Here is a 24,135-nt window from a genome sequence, read left to right as displayed (position 1 = left end):
CCACGGGAACACGGAGGCGTCCGGAAACGCTCAGGAAACTCGGAGGCGTCCGGAAACGCTCAGGAATCATGGAGGCGTCTGGAAATTACCTGAAGATCCGGCAGGGGATGCTGGGAGTCGCCAGGCTTTATAGCAGAGCCGGGAATGCCAGCGCCAATAAGGAGGACGCTGGCCCTTTAAATTCTTAGAGAGTAGGCGTGCGCCGCCCTAGCAGCGGGACCGCATGGCCTAGACAGGAGACAGACCTGCGGCCTGGACTGGGCCGCGATGGAGCCATCAGGAGCTGGGACAGGTAAATACTGGCCTGGGCAGCAGCAGACAGCGGAGCACGGATGCACCTGCGATCCGCAACATGGATCGCGGGGGCACCCGCACCACAACCCCGGGACGGGCAGTGCACGGGTGCACCCGCGATCCGAGACATGGATCGCGGGGTCACCCGTGACATATATGTTTGTATACATATAGATGTATATGTCTGTGCTAATACAGAAAGCATGTGAGAATTTATATTTGTATGTGTAAATATGTGTGTTTGTTTATGTAGATGTGTGTGCATATGGGTGTAATTGTGTATAAGTGTGGACTTGTATGTGCAGAGGCATAACTACAGGCGTAGCAGCTGCCATAAGACATAAGAGTGCTTCCATGGCTGCTCTAAAAGGGGCAAGAGGCAACTTTTGGCTAGTGTACCTACCTAGTGTGCTAGACTATCCTCTACAATGCATTTCAAAACATTTTGCCCAGGATTCCATACATGATATGTATCCATAAGTATGTATATCATCTTATGTAAAGGCTAGAGGTGGCCCAACAGGGTACTAGAGGCAGTTTTCTCCAATAAAGTCTCCTTTCTCTCTAAAATTGTAATAATTGACATAAATCATCTGTGCATCCACAAATACAAAGTTTTATTTCATTCCAACATCTCCTTTTTGGTTGCATTACATTTTTTGCCAATGAGTATTATTTCCTTGTGTTGAAAGTTTAATACATCTGTGTTATAATATTTCCATTTGCCTGATAGAACTGTATTAGCTTTTTTTCTCCTTAATATTTTCAAGGTTTGCTAAAGATGAATCCACACTTGAAGTGAGACTGTTGACTACATATTTCACATACTTTTCATCTCTTTACACTAATATTCACACAAATGGGTTCAGCATCTCAAAATCATTTTCCGTCTGCAGCCGAAGCTGTCTCCTTGGCGTGTATTCATTCTTGACTTCTTTTGTCCCAGTTATTGCATTCTCCATTTCAGCTGTATTTTCCTACATTACCATTGCCATACATTGTGAACATCATCTACTCTCTCTGATCGAAATGTTGATCTACACTGCCTTCCCCAAAGCATACCAGATCCTTTTCATTGCCTTGTTTCACTGCCGTACACAATATCTGCATTACAGACATTGAGGCAACCACATCATACGCATCCACTGAATGTAGTGAATGCCAAGGACACACTTGTCCAATAGCAAAGGGACGTTTATGTCTGTCTCTTTGTAGATCAAAAGATAATAGCTGAGATCGGCATGTATATGCAGTATCACAATGGGACCAAAACGTTGTAAGATATTGGCAAAAGTCATTGCAAGCTCAGATAAATATGCTATTGAAATGTTCATCTTTAAAGGGACACTGTCACCTGCTTTACCCCATAAAGCTACCAGCACTCTCAGGTAGGGTATGCAATGTCACTTTCAAAGTCATATACAAATGACTTAAAAACAAGCAGAAAGATGCCCATAGTGTGCTACTCTCTGATGTTTTTGACAAAAAAGATGTTTGACAAAAAAAAATTTTCAACGGAGGTGAAGTGGGCAGAGACTAACTTCTTTCTGTATCTGTCTTGAAGCAGAGTCCAATTCACTCTGCCCACAGTCCTAATGATGGCTTGTGTTTTCTCAGTCTGTAATTTAGCAGCAAGTCCAGTGACATTTCTACAAGGAAATCCACTGAACACTGCATAATGTATATGCAGCTTTCATCACATGGGGGAGCATAGTCCAACCCCAACCCATATAGTGTGTCCTTGCCTACAGCCCCCGATCTAAAATGCCCCCTTTTCTGTAGCCCCCTTCTATAATGCTCTCTCCTGTTCCTGTAGCATCCTTTATAGTGTCTCTTATTTTTTTCAGACCCCCTTTATATGTAGCCACCTCCGGGCAGTGCTCCTTTTTCTGTAGCCCCCTTTTTATCCTCTTGTCATCCTCTGTCTGTAGAGTATAGCTGAGTATGTGCTGATTTTTGCCTTTGTGTTTTTCTTAGTGTGAACTGTGGTTTATTTTTGATTGAATTGCACAAAATCTGTCACTATGCAGCTCTGCTTTAGATCACTGAGAGTTAACCTGCTGTTATGGACAGAATCCTTATTATATCAGCTTTGGAACCAGGGTTATGACATAAAACATCCTGGGAATCAATACTCAGTGCTTTTCAGAGCTAAGACTTGACGCTCGTGTGTATTCTGTGTGTTTTATATCTGCTTATATCTTCTGACCCTTTGGCTTGACTTCCTGGTTGTCCCTTTTGTCTATAGATTTGGTACTTCATTGTCCACCTTTCTGTTCCCAGTCTTCCCTTTACATATAATATATCTTTAGATCTAAATATTATTAACCTGCATTATGAAACCCTTGATATCTATTCAATTTCGGAAAATAACACATTCAATAGGTCTGTCAAGGATAAAACATACAATTAAAAACTTCATCACATGTTGCAAAACAGGGTAAATAAATCCATACTCACCTAATGTGACCCTTGCAGGCAGCATGTGACTGCTGCAGCTATTCAGAGCACAGATTAGTGATTTTCTGTTTGTTTACAACAGTTTCAGAGTTTTATATTTATACATTTTCTTTCTTTTTACATAAAATGCTTTATAGCGTCACATTGTTTTAAATCCTGTCACATTTGTTTTGTCTTCTTCCAGTAATTTTCAATAGGTACCACTAGAAAAATCTAGCAGAAGCTTACTAGGTTTTTGCCTCCTATTATATTTTAGTGCATGCAATGTAGTCTGACATTTACTGCCAGGTACAGGTATTGTATGGCACTTTATAGATGCATTTTGTAGGGGTCTTGAAGTCCTATGGTCATTCTTGACCCTACTTCTACATAGGGAATAGTAACACCCAGTTTTTAATTTATTCACAGATGCCTAATAGGAATAACACACAGATGTCATATCACACAATTATAGGAAAATATGCCTAGAATACCGTATTTTTTCGGACTTATATATGAACCGTACTTAGACAACAGCTGCCTTGAACTGTGCACAGGTCTGCCACCTGCTGGTCATTCATCCTTATAATCAGGTGCTCCTTATAATCCGGTGTGCCCTATATATGAACTTGGGTGTTTTAGCAGGCATTTATTGATGGTGCGCCTTATAGTACGAAAAATACGGTAGTTTATCATGGAGCTACAAACATTAACCACACAAAAGGGGTGAACGCTCCATTTTAAAGGGTCACTCTAATTGGGGAGATGGGGGAATTCATGCAGAACTGCCATCTTGTCAATGCACTTGACTTCTGTAGTCAACCTTGCCTCATTGGTTTTACTTCTAAACTGTTTTCTAGAAAAATGAGGCTACTGGTAGATGTAATTTGCTCAAAATCTGTGAGATGGCAATCCATCATGGGCTGACTGAATGACTATTTAGGGGAGGGGGAGGACTAGAAAACTGGGTAAGTGTTGTAAGAGGCGTTTTTCCCTGCTTAGGTGTATAACAAAATTTCATATTTTTGGTTATTCCATTGACACATATATAAGGCTTGTAAATATGCCAGCTTTTTAGTACTATTCACTACAATTTTATGTGCAATTTATGTATATTGGGATAGATAAAAAATAAATACATTAATAATTAAATTCACTTTTCGTTGCTGTGAAATTGTCTTTAGCCTACTGTGATGATGCAGATTCAGGCTCGAAGCCCAGACACAGATAAACTGGCTGGATTTCTACCGCAACTGGATACACAGTGGAATGATCACTTACATTGAAACCTAACAATGACCGACTTTATTACACCGTGTATGTACCAGTTATCACACAATTGCATGTACAATTTCTCTTGTTGTTATGTCTTTTCGCGCTGGCGTTGTTTCACTGAGCTATTGAATTCTATGGGTGTTTTCACATTAGTTTTTTTTTCACTGCTCTGTTGTCCATGGAAAAAATTTGGAAACCAGTCTGTTATTTTTCACTGATGTGGATCATGTACGAGGGCGGTTCAATAAGTACCCGTGTTCGAAATGAAGACACCATTTAAAAAAAAAAAATAGTCCCCTTTTAGAAAGATACACTTCTACTAACGTTTCTGCCATTTTTTTAACCCCTCCAAAAAAATAGGACTTGTCAAACTCTCCAAAATACGCCTCTGTCTTGGCGATGACTTCCTCGTTTGAGCTAATTTTTCTTTCCCGCAAGCCATTTCTTCATGTTAGTGAAGAAAAAAAAGTCGCAAGGAGCCAGATCGGGTGAATACGGGGGTGCGGCAGCAATTCATAACGCTATTTATGCAGTTTGGCGGCGACAACTCCGGATGAATGTGCTGGTGCGTAATCGTGTTGAAAACACACCTTCTTTTTCGCCAAATGCGGCCGTGTCTCCTTCAATTTTTTGTCGAGCGGTCCAATAACTCACTGTAGTAATGTCCATTGATCGTTCTTCCTTTTTCTAAAAAAATAAATCCATAAGGATGACGCCGTTCGCATCCCAAAAAATCGTCGCCATCACATTTCTGGCCAATGAGACGGTCTTTGCCTTCTTTGGAGCAGATTCACCGGGAGAAATCCATTGTTTTGATTGTTGCCTAGTTTCTGGTGTGTAATGAGGAATCCAGGTTTCATCAACGCTGACAGCCCAACACAAAAACTCCTTTGGATCTCTCTTAAATTGCTCCAAACACTGCTTCGAAGTTAGCAGCCGCATTCGATTGTTGTCCACCGTAAGCAATCCTGGCACCCATCGGGCCGACTTATCATGTAAAATATTAATTGCCGTTCCGGTCGACACACCTACAACCTACTTCGTGCACTTTCGCTTGTCGATCATTGAGTATCATATCATGGACTTTTTGAATGATTTCCTCGGTAACTGCGTCAGCCGGGCGTCCAGGTCACTCCTCATCAAAAGCGGATGTTCGCCCACGTTTAAATTTGTTGAACCAATATCTAACTGTGGTCATAGATGGCGAAGTGTCCCCATAAACAGCATCCAACTTTGCTTTTATTTCCTCACATTTTTTACCATCCAAAAACAAAAAGCGAATTACCGAACGATACTGCTCTTTTTCCATCTCAGCGAAAATCACAAAACACGTCTTACTCAAATGGCTGCCAAATCCAAACTAACCTATCCATCAGTCTGGAATTTGTTTTGCCGTCGTTTGATAGATGGCAGCACACAATGATAACACCAACTTCCCCCAGGAACGCCCTCTGTCGTCAAACACGGGTACTTATTGAACCGCTCATAAAGGCAATAGATGTCTATGGGACCACATAAAGAACTAATGATAGTTCTTTTTTTTTTTCTGATGAGGCAGGGGGACCAGGTGTTATGTTTTCAAAGCAATGTTAGACCTTCAGGTTTTTTTTTTTGCATACGCAGAGATAAAAAGCAACAGATGCAAAATACACGCCAAATATTCAAAACTTTTCCAAACATTATTAAAAAAATAAACATAATTGCATTACAAAATATGTAGAATCAAGAACTAGTAAAATATTGTATTATTTACCCACATGATGAATGTATTAAAAAAAAGAACATATACAATGGCTCACATTTATCAAGAAATCTGAGCCAGTTTGCATCATGTGCAAACTGGTTGCACATGTACTTATAGAGTTTTTGCACCAGTATTGTGTCGCGGGTGCCCTGTGTCCACTGTGACACAAAACTGTGCACCTAAAGGGGCGTTCTGGTGCGTATTTGCATTGGCTGCCGCATTTGTGTCAGAAGTCTGACAGAATTGTGGCGCACACCTTTTAAAATGAGTGTATCAGAAAAAAACATGTAGGTTGTGGCAGATTCATGAAGACCTGCGCTGGTCTTGCAGTTTGCCTCACTGCTAATAAACGTGGGCCATTGCGAATCTACTTATTCTTTTTATCATCTCACTGCTCAATTAAAGTAATAAAAAGTGATCAAAAAGTCATTTGTCAAATAAAAACATCTTACAAAAAAAGATTAACTGTAAATAAAAATATAAAAAAAAACAACATAAGTATTTAACCCCTTAAGGACGCAGCCATTTTGTAGCTTAAGGCTCAACCGGATTTTTTTTTTTTGGATTCTGACATGCGTCGCTTTATATGATTATAACTTTTGAACACTGTTACTTATCTAAACGATCCTGAGATAGTTTTTTTTTTTTTTTTTCCCCACATGTTGTACTTCATTTTAGTGGTAAATTTTGGCTGATAAATTTGGCGTTTATTTACAAAAAAAAGAAAATATGATGAATTTTTAAAATAATTTGCCATTTTCGAAAATTCAAAATCATTGCGTTTTCAGGCAGATGGATTTACCACCTAAATAAATTGCTGAATAACATTTCCCATTTGTCTACTTTACATTTTCATCATTTTTGAAATGTCTGGATAATTTATTTTGATGTCACGCGGCTTACAAATTCAATATCGCTTTTCCGGATTTTCAGAATTGACTATTTTGGGGATAAATACTGTTTTGAATGAAATTTTACATATTTAGCATCAAAACCCCCTATATAACCAACCCATTTTCAAATCTGCACCCCTCAAGCTATCAGAAACAGCTTTTACGAAGATTGTTAACTTCTTGAGATCTTCATAGTAATTGAATCAAAATGGAGGTGAAATTTAGAATGGTCAAATTGTGCCGGTTATATGTTCATTTAGCCCTAAAATTTACACATTTCCAAAAGATAAAAATAGAAAACCCACCATAAAATTTGTTCTATAATTTCTCCCGAGTACAGAGACCCCCCACATATGTCCATGACTTGTTTTATGGGGGCACAGTGAGGCGCAGAAGGGAAGGAGCGCCCTGCAGCTGCCAGGATTTTAGTTTCCTCATTGGCCACTTTTGAAGGCTATAAAATTTCCGCTTTTCCGTTATTGGGGCCATGTGATGGCATTTTTTTTTCAGGATGAGATGCTTTTTCCAGTGTTACCATTTTGGGGTTGGTATCACCTATTGTTGAAAATGTAGGAACTTTTTTTTGAGGTCATGAGTAGAAAAGCATCAATTCTGTACTGGATTTTTTGCTTTTTTTTTGGTGTTCCCCGTATAGCCTAATAATCATGTTATCTTTATTCTATGGGTCGATACGATTTCGGGGATACCAGACATGAATATTTTTTCTTACGTTTTACTAAATTTGTCAAATAAAACCCTTATGTGGGGAAAAATCTATCATTTTTGTATTGCCGTCTTCCAAGTGGCAGAACATTGGCATAACATTAGCAACGATCGGCGCGCCCTGAAAACGTTTTGGGGGGGCCAATTGTGGGAGAAAGACCCCCCAGAGACATGTTAGATGCTGCGGTAGCGCTGACCGCGGCATTTAACGGGTTAAGCACCCGTGATCGGAGACCACTCCGATCGCGGGTGCTACACTGGGGTGCCGGCTATCAGTTACAGCCGGCACTCCGTGTTTCCCGATGCCGGTTCGGCTCAGATCTTGAGCTAAACCGGCATCGGCTCAGCGTCTGATATATCGGACGCTGAGTGTTAATCGGTTAATGTATAAATTTGGTACTTGCTAAAAATCATAATGACCCACAAAGAAGTTTACTATGTTATTTATCTAAACAGTTAGGCCAGTTCCATGGGTTAAGGTCTTAAATATGTGTAGTTGTAAGGGGTTAACTTTGAAATAAAGACATCATATGTTTTTTGACATCATCTCTTGTCGGTCCAGCAGAGATGTCTAGCCAACATTAGTGGATTGAGAACATGTGTTATATATGAGGCACAGCAGTGACTGAGTGCCAGATTCATTATTGTCAGGGACCACCAGAGGTTTGCAGAATTTTTTATTACTTTCTAATTATCTTTTTAAGGAGAAAAGAAGGGGAGAAAAAGTAAAATGACTACCATCACTCCCTGCAGTGCAGAAGTAATGTCTTGGGTAATAATCCCCGAGTTACATGCTAATCTAGACACAAAAGAAATATTATAAGTGTTCTAATAGAGAGTTATAGTCTAAGGATATGTAATAGTATTATATAACTACCTTAAAGGGAACCTGTCATCAGAAACTGGCCTAATAAACTATCACCAGTGTGTTGTCTAGCAGCTTTACACCTTACAGACCATGTTTCTTTCATAGCTCAGGTCTGGTTCCATCACCCAGAAAATCAACTTTGAAGTGAAATTTAAATTAGTATAAAGTCAAGGAGGTGGAGAGTTTAACAGTGAAGTCAAGCTCTCCCTGCCTTTGAACACATCCTACTGTGACTTACATCATGCACCAGACTTCAGTAGATCTGATTAGCGATGTCTTCAGGTCCTTGACCTATACAACAAATTTACACTTTTGATTTTCTGGATGATGCCACCACCCTGGGCCATGAAAGAAACATAATCTGGAATTTGTTCAGCTGCTTGCCAACATACTGGCAGTGGTATATTATTTATATATATATATATATATATATATATATATATATAAATATTTCGTCTGAGAGGTTCCCTTTTAAACCCTGAGATTTCATACACAGCTACATGTGAAAATTTTATGGGCATTATTCAATGCCGTCTCCGAATAGGTACAACTTGCTGTATGACAAGTGGTTAGCCAGGATAAGACAGTGGCCCACATTGATTAAAGTGGTTGCGGCACTTTTCTGTCTAAATTTGCTACATCCTCCAGGGGTCTTGATATATACTATCAGGGGGGCTGGCTGTATACTACTGGGGGCTGGCTATATACTACAGGGGGCTGGCAGGCTATATACTACTGAGGTTGGCTGGCTATATAATACAGGGGACAGGCTGTGACCAATGCATTTTCATCAATATATTTTCCCAGTTTTGGTGGTAAAATTAGGGTCCTCGGCTTATACTCGAGTATATACAGTACTTAGAAGTATATCCCTCCAATGATCAGGCTACACAATCACCTATAGGCAGTGATTACAGTGCAGATTGGCTTCTTCCTTCATCTTGCTTATTTATTTCCAACCGGAGTTGGAGCTGTAGACGGATCACTAAGTAGAAGACGACACAGACTGTAAGGCCTCTTCCACACTAGCGTTGCGTTTCACGTCAGGGTGCAATGCGTGAAAAACTGACGTTTTTGGCTGCGTTTTTGTTCCATTTTTCCTTGGAGTAATTAGCGTTTTTGCGTTTTTCACGCGCGTGTTGTTAGCGTTTTTTGCGTTTTCGGCGCATTTTTCACGCGCGATTCAATGGGAGACTCGAGCATTTTTCAAAGGGACCATGGTTTGGGATTAAAATGTGTTATTTAATTGAAAAATAATGTCTTCTGATAATTTGCAAACATCTGCGATCTATTCTTCACTGTTCCGCGCGTATATTATCTCCCGACAATTTAGCAGATGTGAAGAACAGTGAAGAATAGAATAAAAACATTGAACACAGTGAACACAGGATCATTTAAGAGAAAAACACAGTGCAGAACACATTGCAGAATAGATTACAGATGTTCGGCACATCTGCTTACTTGTCGGGAGATACGCGCGGAACGGCGCGAACAAAATAGCATGTGAAGAACAATATATATGTGTGTGAAGAACACATTGCAGATGTTTAAATACATCTGCAATGTGTTCTTCACACATATATATATTGTTCTTCACATGCTATTTTGGGCACACCGTTCCGTGCGCATCTCCCGACAAGTAAGCAGATGTGCCGAACATCTGTAATCTATTCTGCACTGTGTTCTGCACTGTGTTTTTCTCTTAAATGATCCTGTAATCACTGTGTTCACTGTGTTCAATGTTTTTATTCTATTCTTCACTGTTCTTCATTGTGTTTTTTTAATTAAATGCTCGATCGCGAGCAGGGGAAATAATGTTATTCTGGTCACCTAGCAACCCTTACGTTTAAAACGCATTGCACTCGCATTGCAATTGCAATGATTGCGAGTGCAATGCGTTCTTGATGCATCTCCATAGACTTGAATGGGGCGTGAAAAACGCGAAAACTAACGCAAGCACGCGCGTTAAAAGCAACGCTAATGGAGAAAGACCCATTGAATACAATGGGACAGAGTGCAATGCGAGTTCTGCGCGTCAAATGCACGCGCAGAACTCGCGCGTGAAAAACGCCAGTGTAGAAGGGACTTAAGTGGCACATATGCAGTGCACAAACAAATCAGTTTTTATAGTAAAACAACCTGTAACCTCAGTTGACCTGTGACCCCCAAAGCCACCCTCCCCGGTCCAGCCACTGCCGAGCTCATTTGCATAAGCATTACATGTTCTCTGAAATGAAAGGTAATTGGGTAACAGGTAATATATGTCTGTAAGGCTCTCTGCGCATGAACATGTACTGCTCTCGGGCTGCAAACAACAGATCCATGGTCCATTTTTGCCGTCTGTGTCTCATCAGTGTGTAATCTGCGGCCAAGCCATAAGACCACAAAAACAGTTTGGGGCAGATTTATCAAGCTGTCTGAAAGTCAAAATATTTCTAGTTGCCCATGGCAACCAATCACAGCTCAGCTTTCATTTTACCAGTGCTCATGAATATTTTAAAGGGGACCTGTGATTGGTTGCCCCTTTGTGTGTCATCCATTGGGTCACATGATCAAGGGTCACATGTGGCATTATTTTTCCATAGACAATTCCCAAACCCTGGAAGGAATAGAACATGCTCTGAGTTTTCTACAGCCTCCCCACCCATCCTTGAAAAACATGCTCATGTGCAGGGGTCCATTGAAATTAATAGGGCTCATTTACTTACCCGGTCCTGTCGCGATCCTGCGGCGCGTTGTCTAACGTGGATTTGGGTTCTGCCGGGATTCACTAAGGTTGAGCGCCCGATATCCAGTAGGTGTCGCTACTGCGCCGAGGTCCACCAGAGTTCACCTGCTTCTTCCCGGTGCATGTAAGTGCTTGATCTTGGGACACATTTAGTTTTCAAAATTCTGCGTTTTTTCCGCGGCCATGCCCCCTATTTCTGTTGCATGAAAGCCGGCGCCATTGCGGCAAAATCCGATCTCAAAATCCCAGCGGAATTCGGCACAAAACTGAAAAATTCGGGAAACTTGACGGAAGTGCGGCCAACAAAATGTACCAACAAAATGAAGCACAATAAACCAGGGACACTTACTCATAGATCCAGGTACGGTAACTATGGTAATGTGCTTATATTTGTTATCCGTGGCCTCCTTCCTTTTAAAATCTACTTTTATAATTATGCTAATGAGCCAGAAGGACTCTGGGCGTGTTATCAGAGCAGATTCACACACTGTGCAGGAGCATTTCCCCCCTCCACTGAGATTACAGTAATTGCAGAGGGGAGAGTTAAACTTAGACATGTTACTGAAGTGTAACAGCTTGTGAAGCCAGAGCACAAGCTGTAACAGGCCCTTTGGGCTCATTAACATAATTTTAAAAGTTGATTTTAGAAGGAAGGAGGCCGGTATAACAAATATAAGAAGATTACCACAGTCACGGTGCCTAGATGTATTAGTAAGTGCCCTGGTTTATCATGATGAATTTGCAGATAGATTTCTGTGATAGATCTGCAGTCATTAGCCACACACCCACTTGATGGAAACTGGCTAAATATCTATCCTCGATTTTATTTTCGACTACCACATAACAAAACCTGCAATGTGGAAAGGAGCAGGCTGACCTGAAATAATAGGAAAATGTGTGTCTTTCAATGTAGAAACTGAAACAAACACGAGATGCTAAAATGGTAATAGCTCATCCCACACAATAGAGCCGCCTTCCACATTGCCCATTAATGAGAAAAATTACGAAGATTAAAAATCCCAACAATGACATTCACTCAGTCACGAAACAATTTAGAGTGCAAAACAATACCTACCGTCTTTTTGTCATCTTCCAAACCAATAGGGCGTCATAATGTGTGTTAATAGGCTAACATTTCAAGTAGAAAGATGTGACTTTTGTTCGCACACATTCTTGTTAACTGAATCATTTGAACATTGCAGAACCATCGTGAAAGAAAGATCATTCATGAAAGTATACGTGGAAGGTGCCAGAAACAAAGCGCAGCTATGCGCTAAGGTCACCGCGCCGTCCTTGAATTGTTGTGGCAGGTATGACAAATAGAACGGTCTCCCGTCTACATAAGGAAATCATTATTTTGCTTCCTTAGTTAAACCTGCTTCCTAGTTATATAATTCTTCTTGAGCTCATTGTAGTGAAGATATTCTCAAATATTAATGGTCTTCCTTACATTCTTGGTCTTCAACCCATATTATTTACTGAGCTCAACCTTGATCAAGGTATGGCTCATAGTACATAGGGGCACAAGGACCCGCAGTAATGGAATGTTAAGTGCATTAGTGTATCTATGAACACCTTATAATGGAAACCTGTTCAGATTTCACAAGTAACAGTAATATTCTAAGTATGCAATCTGTTTGCTACCAGTAAAGTACTTTATGCTCCGCATTGGATGACCGTTTTTGGAATTACTGACAAAACCTGATTGTCACAAAAGGGTCGGGAGTGAAAGGCTTCCTGGATTCTATGTGTCTCTATGCTTTGAATAGTCTTCAATGTTGTTTAGTTCCTTACAAATAATTTCATTTCTGTAAATAACATCAGATAATATAAACTATGTATTCGAGCAGACATCTGAGATATAGCAGAAATATACACTGTATGTTACTATAAGCATTCCTGTACCAAGATATGGAAAGTATTTATATGGCATATTGCTTACATTCACATTTATTTACATTTACAGAAGTGCTATGTTAAGGAGATCGCACTGGTTTTGGACACCATCTTGACTTAAGAAATCTCAGAATAAGGGACTGTCCGCCATTTTAGATACAGCAGACATGTTCGCTGACCACTGTCATGATTCAAACTTCATTTTATGTAACCTGTTTGCTCGCCTGCCAACTAGCCAGTCTATCCTTGATGCTACATTATATTTTGGTTCTTGCATCAGCTTATCTCCTTCTTCTCAGGGAAATTAGTATAAACATGTCTGTGAACAAGGTCTATTAGCCTTTCCTGAGAAATGTGCTGATGAATTCATTATGGCCAATAGCATTGCAGTATTCTATTTCTGCCTCTTTGATGACTCTTCTGTCTGTGATATTATGCATTTGAGTGAAAAGAACAAGGAATTTGAGTGAAAAGAACGAGGGAGAAGATCTTTACATACACTAAGAGACTGACGTGTGTCTTGGTTTTGTGTTCAGTTATAAAATATTTAATTTGAAAGTTACCTGTACAACATGAAGTAAGGACTGTTTTGAGTCCTAGATAAAAATCTCTAACATGCTATATCCATGGAAGGGCAGATGTGACTGGTGACATTGGACTTTATCATAGCTTATGGGTATGTCACAGTGTCACTTTGATGGAATCGGTCACAGAGTCTATGGTAGGTACATGGCCATGGTAAGCATGAGGTCATAATGTTTTAATTAAGAATTAAAATGTTAGTCATGATAGTCAATATTAGCCGCTTAATGACCAACTGTAATTCCTACCCTGTTTCCCCTTAAATAAGACAGTGTCTTATATTAATTTTTGCTCCTAAAAAGGCACTAGGTCTTATTTTCAGGGGATGTCTTATATTTCCATGAAAAATAATTCACATTTATTGTTGAACAAAAACTAAACTTCTCTAACATCCTTATAACTCTCCAAACTTATTTCATGCAGAATTTCTTGTGACTCCATTTCTATTGGAGTCATTGGCCCCAATCTCTCATGTTTAGCAATAGCACTTTCCTTAAATAATCCCCTTCTTGTCAGCACTTCTTATCCTGGTAGCTGCTTGTATCACGTTTGCAGCGCAACAGTCAGTGATTTTATCCCATGATTTATTCCCCCATGGCACAATCTCTTGCAGCATCTAAATGATCTACCAATACTAATGTATGGTGCGGGGGGAGCTGTAGCAATGACGGCCTCTAGGTCTTATTTTCAGGGGAGGCCTTATATTTCTAAGCTTGAACAAAATTGTACTAGGTCTTATTTTCAGGGGATGTCCTATTTTAGGGGAAACAGGGTAGTAGCAGCCTTTAACATTCTGTATAATGTAGAAGGACCAGGGGCGTCACTAGGAGAGGTAGGGTCCTGTAGCAGACTTCTGAATGGGACCTCTCTACCCCCTCTGAATATATACATATTTGCATATTTACACATTTCTACACTTATGAGCATAGGGAGATATATAAATGGTCAGATTATAGGAGATGATAACTAGACAGATAGATATATGGACAGGAAATAGATGATAAGCATCTTCACCCGGGTAGTCAACCAAGGGGTATTAACCCTTTCACCCCCTGGCATGTCTGGATATTTTGTCGCATTATTGACAGAGAAATTTTTTACATTTTGACATTTAAAAATAAAATTGAAATTACAGTAAAAAGAATTAAAAGAAAAACCCAACAAACCACATATTTTCTGAAAGCAGAAACTTGCCCCATTTTCAAAATTGCATTAAAGAGTTTATAGACATAGGCGCCTTCATGCAATTTTGATTCAAACTGAAACATTTTTTAAAAAATACCAAAAATTTTACTTTGATGGCAAAAAATGTGCTCCAAACAGAAAATATTTACCTTCACATCCGAAATGTAATAGATGGACATGTGTAGAGTTCACAAACGTCCTATATTGATATGTTCACATAAATAAATCCACATACTATCACTTAAACTGTAATAATTAGATATCTGCTTTTCAGCTACAAATTTTAGGACCGTCACAACCTGCTAAATATATCAATAAAACAGATTAAAAAGTAAAGGCGCCTAAATAAAACCTATATAAATTTGAATGCGTGTGTATATTCACCAAAATATGGAGCAAAGGGAATGTGAAATCCACAGGGGACACCAAACAATTTTTGCAGAAAATTGCAACGAGCGTCACACAGATCAATCATTGTTTGCTCCTTACACAATGTAACACAAGTAACTAACTATATATCCATATCCATATATAACTATATATCCAAAACCAAGCTAATGAGATAATAAAAGTCATGTTTAGATGTGCGCCATTGTATTAGCCGCACAATAACAGAAACCACCGCGCTTCATAAGAATTTGAGTGAGAACGCCATAAACTTTATTCCGGAACGTTTGTGTGTTTTTGGTGTTACATACAACTTTATGGACATGTTCTGGTCGCGGTGTTAATATATAATAGCGACATTAGGCAAAGAGGATCAAATGTTGATTGTATCAGTCAATTATCGCAAAAAAAAACCTATCAAGAAATAAAAGGCAATAAGAGAGCAGGTGTGTTCTTAGATAGTTCTGCATAGAGAAGGGTCAAAAACATGAATATTAGTTGATATTATCCCTTCTCAAAATGTAGTAACATATTAAGTTAATATTTCCATTATCTGTGAGGTGCAGCAGCTCCTGTGTGCAGCGAATTCTCCCTGTAGCCTGATGGCTAAGAACCTGGGGGGGGGGCTACACTTCAGGGGGCTGAATCTTTGGCTCTGTGACACATAGAACCTCACTTCTTTTTTTCCCATGAAAGAAGAGAGTCTCTTCTTCTCTTGTTTTTCTACGTGTCAGGAAAACAGAGATATTAACTGTTAAACTGCCATCGGGAGTAATTTTTATATATAAAAATGGCACCTGATATTCTCACTTTAGTGCCATATTGCCGGCCCTGAAAGCCCCTCAGATATGCCTTTTCACTGGCTGTTACAATGAGCAGAGCAGGTCTCCCCTCCCCCTGCACTTCCTGCTGCTGCTAGATTACACAGGCAGAGAGAGGAGGGAGAAACATGTACTGCTCATTGTAACAGCCTGTGACGTTGCACCACTGAAGGGCTCTGGAAACACCCACCTGAGTACCTCAGACTCATTAGCATTATTTTAACAGTTGATTTTAAAAGGAAGGAGGCCTTGGATAACAAATATAAGCAGATTACCACAGGAAAAGGAAAAAATTTACATTTATTCTCTGCCTGGTAACCATCCAATACATTCCCTGAAATGAAAGTCTGAATAAAGTTTTTAAAAGCACCTACTCAGTTTACAAGGCACTAATAGATTGTATAATACTTAGGATTACCAAACAAGTGCTGACTTTTCCTAAAATGCAGGTTAATGGGATAATATATAGCACAAAACAGTTCATAAATATATCTGTACATGATATATGCCAAAATAGATTAACATTTAGTTTACTGGATCTGCAGTGTATAACATTATTATATTTATCAGTATTTAATACAAAAATAAAATACAGTTTAGCGCCAAACATTTTATTTTTAGGAAAAACTGTATATAACAGAATGTAACATAGTGAGAAGATGTTTTTACTCTGTAGGGATACTAGGTATAGAATTACTGCCATCTGCTGGTACTAGTAATCTGAATTACTAGAGTGACAATATTGTTTTGTAACTGAATTCTGTCACGTCGGAATATACATAGTGAGATGTGCGGCCAATAATCATGTTTGTGCCTGAATAGAGTCATCTGGTCTACAGGAACACGGGTTTGTTGGTTCATCAGTGGCAAGCTTGGCTTACACTTACAATAGTTGGTAATTATTCTTACTACATACCCCGTTACCCCTAAAATAAGATACCCCCTAGAAATAAGACCTAGTACAAGCTTATAAATAAAAGGCCTCCCCTGAAAATTAGACCTAGCAACAGCCACTGCTATAGCTCCCCCCGCGCCATACATTAGTATTAGTGGATCATTTACACTCACCGGCCACTTTATTAGGTACACCATGCTAGTAACGGGTTGGACCCCCTTTTGCCTTCAGAACTGTCTCAATTCTTCGTGGCATAGATTCAACAAGGTGCTGGAAGCATTCCTCACAGAGATTTTGGTCCATATTGACATGATGGCATCACACAGTTGCCGCAGATTTGTCGACTGCACATCCATGATGCGAATCTCCCGTTCCACCATATCCCAAAGATGCTCTATTGGATTGAGATCTGGTGACTGTGGAGGCCATTTGAGTACAGTGAACTCATTGTCATGTTCAAGAAACCAGTCTGAGATGATTCCAGCTTTATGACATGGCGCATTATCCTGCTGAAAGTAGCCATCAGATGTTGGGTACATTGTGGTCATAAAGGGATGGACATGGTCAGCAACAATACTCAGGTAGGCTTTGGCGTTGCAACGATGCTCAATTGGTACCAAGGGGCCCAAAGAGTGCCAAGAAAAGATTCCCCACACCATGACACCACCACCACCAGCCTGAACCGTTGATACAAGGCAGGATGGATCCATGCTTTCATGTTGTTGACGCCAAATTCTGACCCTACCATCCGAATGTCGCAGCAGAAATCGAGACTCATCAGACCAGGCAACGTTTTTCCAATCTTCTACTGTCCAATTTCGATAAGCTTGTGCAAATTGTAGCCTCAGTTTCCTGTTCTTAGCTGAAAGGAGTGGCACCCGGTGTGGTCTTCTGCTGCTGTAGCCCATCTGCCTCAAAGTTCGACATACTGTGCGTTCAGAGATGCTCTTCTGCCTACCTTGGTTGTAACGGGTGGCGATTTGAGTCACTGTTGCCTTTCTATCAGCTCGAACCAGTCTGCCCATTCTCCTCTGACCTCTGGCATCAACAAGGCATTTCCGCCCACAGAACTGCCGCTCACTGGATGTTTTTTCTTTTTTGGACCATTCTCTGTAAACCCTAGAGATGGTTGTGCGTGAAAATCCCAGTAGATCAGCAGTTTCTGAAATACTCAGACCAGCCCTTCTGGCACCAACAACCATGCCACGTTCAAAGGCACTCAAATCACCTTTCTTCCCCATACTGATGCTCGGTTTGAACTGCAGGAGATTGTCTTGACCATGTCTACATGCCTAAATGCACTGAGTTGCCGCCATGTGATTGGCTGATTAGAAATTAAGTGTTAACGAGCAGTTGGACAGGTGTACCTAATAAAGTGGCCGGTGAGTGTAGATACTGCAAGAGGTTGTGACATGGGGGGAAATTGTGCACCAGGCCTTAAACCGTGTGACCGGATTCCGGGCGAGGAGGATGAGGGGAGAGATTAGTTCTCTTCAATCCTCCTCCCTCCATAGGAAGATGAGCAGCTGTAATGCAAGTCCGGCAGATAATAGAGGATGTGTTTACCGCATCGTGACCGGGAGGCATAGAGATGTATGGGGGTCATGATCTGGCCGCAAATTATGCAACCAAATCACTGCCCCATTAATGGCCATGTGAATGAGCCCTAATATGTATTGACGTTTACTGCACTTATGGATTTGCCATATTTATGCATAGTATATTTGTCACTTTTTCTTATTGCAACAAATTCTCTATTTTAAATCACATTAAATTATAGCATTAAAAAATTTTTTGTTGGATAACCTACTAAACCAGGTAGACAATGTAGAGTATGGTAACTGGGCCAGCCTGGTGCTAGTTTATTAGTAGTTGGATGAGCCTCTGGGCTAAGTCATTCCTTCTTGTCTGAAACAAACAACCACAAATATGGCCTTTGTGTTCTCTCTGCACTGAATGCCGTAACATTATAGACACTCAACACGCTGCTTCTACGATCACTGTAGTCCATGTGTACACAAATGCTACATTTAACCTGTGTCAGATTTTGACCCCCCTGACTAACAATGTCTACTGATAAAGGGTTACAAATCCTCCCCATATCACCTAAAATTAGCTGCCAATGGGGTTCTGTACCTTAATTACAGACAGTTTTCTGATATGCAAATTAGCTTTCCTGACTCATGTCTGGTATCTGTGACTCTTCTCTTTCTCAGGCTGACAGTGAACCACGCTCCCTTATTGTGACTGACAGCTCTGTGTCTCTTCAAATCACTGCTCTGCCTCCTTGTACTTAGGGACCCTCTGCTATTCAACTACAGACATATAAAGCTCTATGTACAGATGGGAAATATTGGGGCACATTTACTTACCCGGTCCTGTCGCGATCCCCGAGGTGTGTTGTAGGATGAAGTGTGTGTTGGATGAAGTCTGGCGTGATTCACTAGGATCGTGCGCCGATATCCTGCATGTGTTCACCTTCTTCTTCCCGGTGTATGTGAGTGCATGTCTTGCGACACAATTTGAATTTTAAATCCCGCACTTAGTCCGAATCAGTCGTGTTGTCCGACGGCCACTCCCCCTGATTTGTGTCCCATGAAAGTCAAAATCTGAACGTGTGCGCCAAAAACCTCCTGTTAAATGCAGCGCAAATCGGAAATAGTCGGGAAACCCGACGGAAATGCGGCCGCGGGACCCTTAGTAAATAAGCCCCATTGTGTCAATTTATTTACACGGTGCCTTGTATTACATTTATGACATGCGATCAGTCACATAGTCGCAGGTCATTTAGCCTTCTAACAATAGCAAACTATACACCTTGTAAATGAATACATGAAATCACAGCAGCCTCAATGGAGTATAAGGAGGAGTAGACGTCCATGGAGGCAGCTGTGACTTCATGTGGGTCAATATATGCATGGGGTAAAGTTTACTATTGTCGAGAGGCTAAAGGATCTGATATGATATCACTCTGGTCATATGACATGAACTGTGACCAGTAAGGAAGCATAAGGCATGTGGAGTATTAGATGGGAGGGTCCGGATGAGCAGGACACGCCCTCTTTGATGCGAGGTTATATAAGATAAAAGGTGATTTATGTGATTGTAAGCCAAACAATTTTAGCTAAAAGAAGGGTGTTAATAGAGCTCTATAGGAACCTGTCACTGGCTGTATCTGTGCAAATTGTGTGACAGGTTCCCTTTAAAGGACATCTACCACCAGGATCAAGGATTGTAAACCAAACACAGTGACATACTGGTGTGTGCTCCCCTCTGCCAGGATCTGCTCTTCTAATCTTCTTATGCCCTTGTTTTTTGAAAAAAGACTTTAACAATTATGCAAATTAGCTCGGAGGGCTCCAGCCTCCATTAACACCTATGGAGCCCAGAGCCCCTCAGGTTAATTTGTATTATTTTTAAAATGCTTTAAAAAATACAGGGAAAAAGAAGCTAAAATAAGGGAAGATCCTGCCAGTGGGGACACACACCAGTATGTCAGTGTGCTTGGTGTTCAATCCTTGTTCCTGGTGATTGATGTTCTTTAAGTAGATTATTTATGAATTGGTAGATTGGACTTTCCAGTTGAAACAGAATAACAATATGTTGTCACCATTACAAATAGAATCAGCATCAGTAACTATGACCAGTGCAAATGTGCAGGAGCAGGCAGCATATGCTGGACGTAATCTGTATTTTTTTATGCAATATGGCTGTCCTACCAGCCTGTATATATCCTTCTATATTGCTTTTTGAAAGCGGTTGCATGAGCCATACCTCGATGAGAATCAGTATTGTATCTCTATAATGCATTACAGTAGATAGAGGTCCATAGGGGCCGTGATCTGACCCCATCAAGTTTTTTGAAATTGGTTTACTACATCGACATTTCAGATCTCAGGTTCATAATAATTTTACAACGTGTATTATTTAACCTCAAGACATTTTTTAACACTTCTCTTTGGACTCCTGGTCAGTTGCGGACAATATTTTGCCTTGTACCAAGAACCTAATGGTTAAAAAGCCCTAAAGTAATGTTCCTGCTACATTGTAACTGGAAGACACTTTAAGGTCAATTAGATAAACAGGATGCAAGGGCTGCTAGAAGCCCCGGCCGCTGTAATAGCCAAATGATTTGCTGTTTAGAAGTTCTTGATTAAAAACTGAGCAGTCAAAAAGTAGCGGAGCCCTTGAAGGTGATTTTGAAGATGGAGGAGGATCTGGGCAGCACAAACAGCAATCAAAGACAATTAGGAGAACTGGGGCAAGTGGCTCGTTCTGTTGTGAGTCTGCATGGAAATTGCTCTTCAGATTTCAGGCTTGTTACATTTAAAGCAAGGCCCCCCAGCTAAGTCATTTTAAAAGTCCAACTCCAATCAGAAGATATTGCTGGAAATCTTCCTATTATGGCTGAAGTGAAAGGATTGATTGTCTATGCTGATGAGTCCTGAGATTGGCATGTAAAAAAAATGGTAATTTTGTCTTGAAGCTCTATTATCATGTTGTTTCAATTGCTAAGAAAAACACCGGGCACAAGTCCGAAAACTAGATCGGAAATTATTTTTATTTAATTTTTTATTTTTTTTTGTGATGACTTTCAAGATAGGTTGTATAAGGGGAAAGAGGACAAGAATATAAATGTGGCTCATAATTATATAAATCATTTGTTGTTATTGTGATTGATCATCGAGGGAATTATGGTTTGTTTATAGACATTAAATACTTTCATATGCATTTCCATGTTATTGGAGGTATTAGTTCTACTTTAACCCATTACTATGTAGCCTATTAAGAATCAGGGGATTTTTCTATTCTTTTCTCTTTTTCTATTGAGCCAATACAGATAGATATTACGTATAGCATGTATTTACTGTTCCTAGTAAGGTGATATGGACTTGAAAGGTCCCTTTTATATGGGAATTGTGTTATGCTTTATGACAACTTTGGGGACACTCCCAATAAATTGAAAGACTTTGTTGAGAGCTACTAAATATTCACACTTATTTCTAGAGGGAAGGGATTGTCTATATAGGACAGTGGTGGCGAACCCAAGGCACAGGTGCCAGAGGTGGCACTCGGAGCCCTCTCTTTGGGCACCTAGGCCGTCACCCAGCACAAAGGTCTCAATTCAGGACTTAAGACCTGAATCAAGTAGGTGTGGACAGAGCTTGATTATCATTGTAGCCCCTTCTCTGGACCTGTGATTCATCCTGTTAATGGGACTTTAGAGGGAAACTACAATAATAATACAAATGTCTCCTTCTTTCTCTTGTATTGGTGTCCTCAGGGCCCCAATACGTTTGAAACCTGTTACTTTAAATTGGCATTTGGCCCTTTGTGAGGCTTTTGCTTGTAGTTTCGGCACTCGGTCCCTAAAAGGTTCGCCATCACTGATATAGGACATGCATCCCTTATACTCCTTGTCATCCCATAGCTCAGTTGATTTTAGACTAAAAATAATATCGTAATATGTAGGCAATTATTTTTATGTTGTTGTAAAGCAAAATTACCCTGTTTTTTGGAAGATATAGAGTGCCCGTAAGACAACATGCGGATAAAGGTTAAGGGTCGTGGAAGGATCTGCAGAGTTTTGTGCATTATCGTAAGATACTGTTTATCACAACATGATTACAGTCTATCACTTCAACATGCCGCCACTACCAGTTGGAAACCCGTCAGTAGCTGTTGGCGTAATCAGCTGAAGAGGACTACAATCTTCTTCCAGGGCCCCGCACTTCTAAATCAGATGGTGGGAGACATGTTCCTACGATGCATAGATAGGAGTCTAGATGATGTACGCTCTTCCATATCCTTTTTAATGCAAACCGGCATCCTATTCATCAAATACTATAATAGTCATATTTTGTATGTTTATACAGTAGCACAAACTTTTCTTATCTTTCACCATTTTCAGCAATGCAAGAAAAATTACTACTGCTCAGACCCAGCTAAAAAATACAGAAAGTGAGTGGAAGGTCTTCAGTTCACTTTCCGTTCCCCTTAGATTGTATAGAAGAGTAGTTTTTGTTATTTTAGCGCAAATATAATAGTGGGTTGCTGGGCTTGTTTCCACTATACAGTAAATAAGGGAAAAGCATAATGGAACGTGGAGAACACAGATGGAAACTTAGCCTAACGATCCTCAGAAGGACTGTCTGGAAGAGTTGCATGCCCCGCTAGTGGGACCAGTAGTGGATTATAATGTAGGTAATTTAGGCAAGCCTTCTAGGGGGCCCATGGCCACCCAAACCACCCACCAAATTTAATACTGAAAGGACCTTCACTCATAAAATCCACAGACATCAGTTCCTATTCACAATACACAAGTACACATGAGCTATTTCCGCAACTTTGTAGGTCCCCAAAGGTTCTGAAACCACAGACTGAAAGTGGGAAGAAGGGGCACATCCAGGGGTGTAACAACAGTCGTAGCAGCCATAGCGGCTGCTACAGGGCCTGTGGTACACAGGGCCCTGGGATTGATGGTGAAACCAAATCAATGCCCTCCCCTCAGGCCCGCCTGTTGGCACAGCCGAACACACTCCCACCCACCCGCACAGTCGAAAGCCTGCCCTACCTCCATCTAATGGAACAGATGACCACAACCCCCTACTCCGCCCAATTGCACAGTTCACTGCCCCACCCCCGCGAGTGACGGTGCAGCTGCCCGAAGGCACAGCCACACACGCCAACCCCCTAAGATGTCACAACCGCCCGCCCCTCCTCCATGCCTAACAGCACAGTCGACAGCTGCCTTCCCAGCCCGCCAACACAGCTGACTTCATTCCCTAAAATACACTTGCTGACACAGCCACTGGCCGATGCTGCCACCCAAACACCCGGTTGCCTGCAGACACAGTCCCCCAAACACCGACATCAGGGCAGCACCCTGCCCGCCCAGACACCAAAAAGGCAAGTATCTTTATGTATTTATATCTATTTATGCATGTATATATGTTTGTTTGTATGTAAAGTATACACAGAGTAGCCAATAGACATGGTGCCTGTTCCTACAGTAGCCAATGGTCATGGGGCCTGCCACCACAGCAGCCTACAGTCACATTGCCTGCCCCCCCACCCCAAATAGTGAATCTGCTTAGCGAATATACAACAATGTGTGTACAGCCAAGTGCTGTTATTGATTAGTATTGTTCTAGTGAGTTTAAGCCAAACACTTTGATGCAACAGGTATGAAAACTATTATTTAATTGATATTTTTAATTTGTAATGTAGTTTTCTGGGTATTGTAGCTGTATTCAATTCACAGTTACCCTAAAAAGCAGTCAAAACCTTCACAAGATCTTTCTATTGCCTATTGATAGCATAATAGCATAAAACCATCTAAAAGCTTTCTAGCATTGACATTCCCATTTTTGTTCTAATAAAAAGCAGCAACATGAGTGTAAAA

At 40.6% G+C, this 24,135-nt stretch overlaps 1 long non-coding RNA gene across 1 annotated transcript in view; it reads left to right on the top strand.

Annotated features, from left to right (window-relative positions):
- Positions 1-24,135, top strand: part of LOC140069744 (uncharacterized) — a 64,301-nt gene that overhangs the window by 2,508 nt on the left and 37,658 nt on the right. Inside the window, exon 2 of the long non-coding RNA XR_011848843.1 lies at positions 12,167-12,274. This is a non-coding gene — a long non-coding RNA (uncharacterized lncRNA). The remainder of the gene's footprint in view (positions 1-12,166; positions 12,275-24,135) is intronic.

Source organism: Engystomops pustulosus, chromosome 7 (assembly GCF_040894005.1).
Source record: "Engystomops pustulosus chromosome 7, aEngPut4.maternal, whole genome shotgun sequence".
In the NCBI taxonomy this organism is placed as follows: domain Eukaryota; kingdom Metazoa; phylum Chordata; class Amphibia; order Anura; family Leptodactylidae; genus Engystomops; species Engystomops pustulosus.
Note: the sequence above shows the minus strand (reverse complement) of the source record. Positions and strands in the feature narration are given on the sequence as shown.